This window comes from Bos taurus, chromosome 8 (assembly GCF_002263795.3).
Source record: "Bos taurus isolate L1 Dominette 01449 registration number 42190680 breed Hereford chromosome 8, ARS-UCD2.0, whole genome shotgun sequence".
In the NCBI taxonomy this organism is placed as follows: Eukaryota; Metazoa; Chordata; class Mammalia; order Artiodactyla; family Bovidae; genus Bos; species Bos taurus.
Genome location: NC_037335.1, coordinates 38817111 through 38823977, shown reverse-complemented (window position 1 = coordinate 38823977; position 6867 = coordinate 38817111).

The window sequence follows — 6867 nt, the reverse complement described above, 5'->3', positions numbered from 1 at the left end:
ACTGCCTCTTTAAAAGAGTGCCTAACTTGGGCCCCTGAAGCTCCCCTAAACTAACTGACAAATGGACCCTGCGCTGGTCCAGACAAATAAGCTTAGGTATAACACATAGGAAGGTGATGCAGAGATAAGGCAACTGGATGATTTGAGTCACAAGGTCGGTCTATTGAGGTTTTGGCTTGAATACCAGCAGAATGTTAGAAATGATGGATTTATCCAATCCATGAGTATGCTAAAAAAAAAAAAAGCCCAGAGCTGGGACCTCCCCTTCAGATGATAACTCAAGTTAACCAGATTATTTTTAACATAACAATTAAAATTAAAATGCTATGTAGAAACTTCTTTGTAAAAGAAAATCAGCATTGAATTCTTTAACAATTAAAAAATCTGAGATAGACAGCATATCCACCCATCATCTCCACAGAAACTGTTAGAAAGAAGGTATAAAGCACAACTCTGACCTTCAGCAATTTCAAGTTCCACCTCTTCCCTATTATCCCAACATTGTTCTTGAAGTCCCAGGATCTCAACCCCGATGGATGAAATGAAATTGCTTAACTCCCCATTGAGTTTATTCTTTTCTGCTTCACACACAGAAAATACTCCTTTTACACAGAGACAGTTCGTGTTTTTATCTGTCTAAGGTCTGGAGTTATTTCCAGGCATTCTGGGAGACCAGCAGGAAGGCAGAACGGAGCACGTCTTATGGGTGAGCCAAATGACCTTCACTTACTGAAACACAGCCAAAAGTTCATTATAAATGGTCACTCTCTCAAAATATAAAAACTATGGGGCTTCCCTGGTGGGTCCAGTGGTTAAGAATCCACTTAGCAATGCAGGAGACGTGGGTTCTGATCCCACATGCCTTGAGACAGCTAAGCCTGTGCACCACAAACATTGAGCCTGTGCTCGAGCCGGGGAACCACAACTACTGAGCCTTTGAGCCCAGTGCCCATGCTCTGCAACAAGAGAAGACACCAATGAGAAGCCCACACACTGCAGTGAAGAGCAGCCCCCATTTGCTGCAACTAGAGAAAGCCTATGCACAGCAATGAAGAATCAGAACAGTCATGAATAATAAATATATCTTAAAACAAAAAACTATGGGAACATCAAAATGTCAGCCCTTAGAAGCCAGAATTTCTCGTGGGATTGTAGATTTTGTGGCCATGGAAGGAAATCTGGAAAAAGTGCTTCCAGAGACAGAGGAAGGTGGCAGCTAATACTTCAAATGTTTATTATTTGCAAAAACTTTCTTAACCCTTTTAGCTCTTTGATACTAAAAGGGAAGAGGGAGGCTTGGAGATCATGGCTATCCTTCCTCAATGTGCCAGCACCCAGGGACCCTCAAGGCTACATTCTAGAGCCCTTTTCTCCTCTGAGCACTCCTCTGTATGTGGCAGGCACTGCTGAAGAGCTGTGAACAGTGATTAAGACCCTTTCCCATCACTAAACCTCCACCAACTCTTCAGGGCAATACCTGCCGAGAGAGATACCAGGCTCTAGGAGATGGTAATTGTGCAGGGAAAGGAGGATTTCTTTCAAAATTTAAAAGATAAAAATATGCTGAAGCAGACAGCTGTGTTGTCCTTAATGTTGAAATATTATCCCATTTTCCTCTGACGACCGTACCTCCTAAAAACTTCACTGGGGATGAGATGGGGCAAGAGTTCAGTTCACTGAGGTTCCATCATGGGCCAGGCTCTGTAGCAGGCACTAGAGATATGGAGATACATGATTCCTACCCTCAGGGGGCTCAGGAATCCATGGACACATCAGATGAACAGACGTGTCAACACCACAGAGTAAGCAGTAGGAAGGGAGTACAAACAGGGAACATCTGGCAGCCTTCCACAGTCTCTGCTCACAGGATTTCCTCTCACAGTGCCAATTAGGAAACAGAAAATCTAGGGAGACTTCTCAGAGATAAATCCTCACTTGGGGAGCCTTGTGACAGCCATCATTTGCCAAATGTTGTCAAGGTCTCTCTCTGTCTTTCCTGCATCCCTTCCTTCTTATATTGGTAACAAAAAACCAGATGACCTCTGAAAATTTCTCCTTCTCTAATTTATCAGCCTTGATGGGGTATTAAGCATCCCTGCCCCTACCATTAGTCCATGCCTGAACAAGGATTTGATCATATCAGATCGGATCAGTCGCTCAGTCGTGTCCAACTCTTTGCGACCCCATGAATTGCAGCACGCTAGGCCTCCCTGTCCATCACCAACTCCCGGAGTTCACTCAGACTCATGTCCATCGAGTCAGTGATGCCATCCAGCGATCTCATCCTCTATCGTCCCCTTCTCCTCTTGCCCCCAGTCCCTCCCAGCATCAGAGTCTTTTCCAATGAGTCAACTCTTTGCATGAGGTGGCCAAAGTACTGGAGTTTCAGCTTTAGCATCATTCCTTCCAAAGAAATCCCAGGGCTGATCTCCTTCAGAATGTCCTGGTTGGATCTCCTTGCAGTCCAAGGGACTCTCAAGAGTCTTCTCCAACACCACAGTTCAAAAGCATCAATTCTTCGGCACTCAGCCTTCTTCACAGTCCAACTCTCACATCCATACATGACCACAGGAAAAACCATAGCCTTGACTAGATGAACCTTTGTTGGCAAAGTAATGTCTCTGCTTTTCAATATGCTATCTAGGTTGGTCATAACTTTCCTTCCAAGGAGTAAGCGTCTTTTAATTTCATGGCTGCAGTCACCATCTGTAGTGATTTTGGAGCCCAGAAAAATAAAGTCTGCCACTGTTTCCACTGTTTCCCCATCTATTTGCCATGAAGTGATGGGACTGGATGCCATGATCTTCGTTTTCTGAATGTTGAGCTTTAAGTCAACTTTTTCACTCTCCATTTTCACCTTCATCAAGAGGCTTTTGAGTTCCTCTTCACTTTCTGCCATAAGGGTGGTGTCATTTGCATATCTGAGGTTATTGATATTTCTCCCGGCAATCTTGATTCCAGCTTGTGTTTCTTCCAGTCCAGCGTTTCTCATGATGTACTCTGCATAGAAGTTAAATAAACAGGGTGACAATATACAGCCTTGATGAACTCCTTTTCCTATTTGGAACCAGTCTGTTGTTCCATGTCCAGTTCTAAGTGTTGCTTCCTGACCTGCATACAAATTTCTCAAGAGGCAGATCAGGCGGTCTTGTATTCCCATCTCTTGAAGAATTTTCCACAGTTTATTGTGATCCACACAGTCAAAGGTTTTGGCATAGTCAATAAAGCAGAAATAGATGTTTTTCTGGAACTCTCTTGCTTTTTGATTTGAGACCCCAAGCAAGATCCTCCAATCAATTTAAATCTCATATTTAAACAAGGAGGAACTAGTCAGAGCTGATTTCTTCCTCATAAAAATAACCTGAAGGGTCATCTATTAATTAATTCCTACCACCTGTGTCCAGGTAGAACTCAGCTGTATTCCTTCTTAAGATCTGGTATGCTTAGTTTTTTTTTGTTGTTTGTTTGTTTTTTTAAATTATGTGGGTCACTTCTATAACCTTCCATTAATTTTCTTATATCCTTAAGTAGCCAGAGTCAAGTTTGTGTTGCCAGCAAGCAAAGAACCCTGACTAATGCAAGAGTTCACTGCACACCAGGCACACGAGCCTGACAGCCCCCTCAGAGAGACAGACACTCTGTTCGTATTCTGTAGATGAGCAGACTAGTGCCAAGAACCTTGCATACCTGAGGACCACAGTCAGTCCATGCCGGAGCCAGCATTTGACTCAGAACCAGAATCCAAAACCAAAACCCAGGCTTTCTCCTATTCATCTCTCCATGTCACCAATACATTGCCCCAACATTTAAGGGCAGACTGCTGCTTCTAGGTTTCACGTCAATATGATTTACGGTTCACAAAATGTTTCTACACACAACGACAGCACATGTAATCCTCGCAGTCACCTAGGAGGTAGATTAAATACCATGACACTGGAAAACAGACTGACCCTGAGCCTGGTCAGCCTCAGTGTTTTTTCCCCTGCTTACAACCTTTCTATGACTCAATGTAACCAGCAAACGAGGGTCAAAAGCTTTGGCATGGCGTTCACACGCTTTGAGCTTCAGAACCTCAGGACTACATTCCTTTTCTGTACTTTGAACTCCAACCGTACAGAACTTCGAGCAGTCCCCCAAACCCGCCAGGCCGTCCCACACCTGTGTGCCCTCCCTCCATGTGGATGTCACCTTCCCAACCTGGCTCCCAAGTCGTGACTTGCAAAACGTTTACTTATCCTCTGCACTGAGAACGCCCTCCCCATCTCACATCTGGCGACCCCCTGCTCACCTTTCCAGACTCAGAGGAAACTCACCTTCCTTTAACAAACTTCTCATGTGCCTCCTGTCCCCAAGAATAACCCATACCCCTGCTATTTCCTGGGCAGGAATCTGGGGTGGCTCCAATATTATCTGACATGGTGGTAAACATAGCATTCCACCCCAAAGATCATTCCAATCAGTCCTGCAAGCCCATCCCTCTTGATACTGACTGGTCACAAGTGGCCATGGGATTATTAAATCCCATTTCTGATCTATTAATGCTCTTTTCTCTGCACCTGAACAGACTCAGGAACTGGGCCTTTGTTCTCACACACAACCAGCTTCTGTGCAAGCCTCCAGACTGACGCTAGTTCTCCCCAGAACAACTTACCTGTTGGATTGAGGAACTGACGGAGCCTCGTGAAAGTCCAGCCTGAGACCCGCAGAAGCTGACTCTTGCTCTAGAGTGCCCGAGGGAGAAGGGCCGGGGTGGGGAGGGGGTGGGTGTCCTGTTAGGCGCCCCCGTGTAGATACACCTTCGTTCTGCTCCCATCTGGACCTCATCACCGCCACTTCCACCCTTCCGACCAATGGCCCTTTATACCACAGGCAGTATAACTTGTTCACTGATTAGCACTGAGCAATTATCAGACCACAGCTGAGCATTATTAGTTCACAGGCTTATGCTGCTATCCCACCCTCTTAAGGCTATTTGCACATCCACAGGAGATTCCTGGAGGCATCAGCCTTTCTCAAGTTTTAATAATTTGCCAGGCATTGCACTGGATGATTTTATGTATTTTATCTCATTTAAATCTCACAGCAATTCTGTAATAATTATTAATTCCCATCTTGTAGATGGGGTTGCTGAAGCTCAGAGAGCTTAAGAAACTTGCCGAAGGTCACACAGGTAATAATGGGAGCTGGGATTCAAGGCCATTCTGACTGGGTCCCAGGACTCCACCGGGGGTAGGGAGAGAGTACTGTCTGTGGCCTGCTTCAATAACCGCAGAGATGTCTACCTGTCTTCTCCACTTTCTGATAAGCAAGTTCTGTTTGTTTAGCTTCTCCTACAAAAGGGCAGCACAAACAACTCCCATTTACAACAATGCCTTTCATAATATTCTAGCATTTCTGTGGTAAGAGAGCAAGAGCTCACAGTCTTGTGGGGCACTGAAGAAAGTTCTAATCCCCAAGAAGGAAAAGTGAAGAGGACTCTGGTTCCTGAGCACTGTGAATGAGAGGGTTTTGAAAAGATCAAAGAAGCATCTCTGCAATCGGTCTCCCAGCTGCTTCATCATGTGGGGGCCTGCTGTGCAAGGGGACCAAGGCCCACCAGGTGGCAGCAGAGAACAGGTCAGTGGCCGGCCAGGTGCTAAACTCTAATCCTGAGTCTGGGGCACAGGAAGTGCAGTGTCAGGCCCACACTCAAGGCAGGTCTGAACTGGGCCAAAGGGGTGGTGGGTATGGCAACCTTGTAGTAACAGCTTACACAGTCGTTAAACTCAGTCTGTGCCAACCAGGTGGTAAGCCTATCTCCTTTAACTTTTACAACCAATCTAGGGAGTAGATACTATTAATAACTCTCTTTTTTTAGATGCATGCAATGACGTTCTAAGAGATTTATGATTTATCCAAGGTCACACAGACCGAAGAGAGGAAGTGCAGGCAGTTTGGACTTTAGAGCCCCAACTGTGAGCCTGTTGGTTGTGATGGTGGTGGTGGTGGGTAGATGTTACACCAGGGAAGAAGAGAAATCACTAGTGGGGGTGGGGGTAGGGTGAGGGCAGGTGGAGCCTGGGCTGGGCTGGACTGGCTCTGGGGCAGATCCTGGGGCCTAGGCCAGTCCAAGGACAGTGACTAGGAGCCTGAGGCAAAGGGAACTGCTGGGGGCACTTTCAGGAAACGGGATGTGTAGGATTTTGAGGCTGAGGGTCCCTGGTGACTTATTTAAAGAAGCCACCCTAGCTCTTCCTGGGTGCTTCACTCTAACAGGACTGGGTACTCCAGAGGCTGCAAAACCACTCAAAAACCTAAAGATATGCCCCTGTAAGATCTGATCAGGGCTCCCTTGCTGAGCTCCAAAAAGCAGAGTAGCTGGAAGGGAAGTGCCAAGACAGGTCACAGTATCCACAGTGAGCTGGGCCTGGTCCCAGAGCCTCTTCTGGGGGAGCGGACAATGCCAGCTGCCTTGCATTTTCCACCCTGGAACGGTGCCCGGGCACACTCAGGGCCCCTGGATTAGCTCACATCACTGAGGGACTTGAGCAAGACCCAGGAGCTTCCCTTTGCCCAGAGATACAGGTTAGTACCTTCCTCCTTTCTGGTCTGGCTGCTCATCATCCAGGGGGCCACGTTAGTTGAGTCCAACTTAGCACATTTCAGTCTCTAGGCTCAGAACTGCATCCTTTAGTTAACATGTCTTGTAGGATTCTAGAACAGAAAAATGGCATAGGTAAAAAACTAAGGGTATCTGAGTGAGATATGGCTTTAGTTACTGGTTCATTATTGTAACTAATTTAAGATATTAATAATAGGGGAACTGGGTATGGGATATCTATGTATTATCTTCATATTCTTCTATAAATCTAAAGCTGTTCTAAAAAA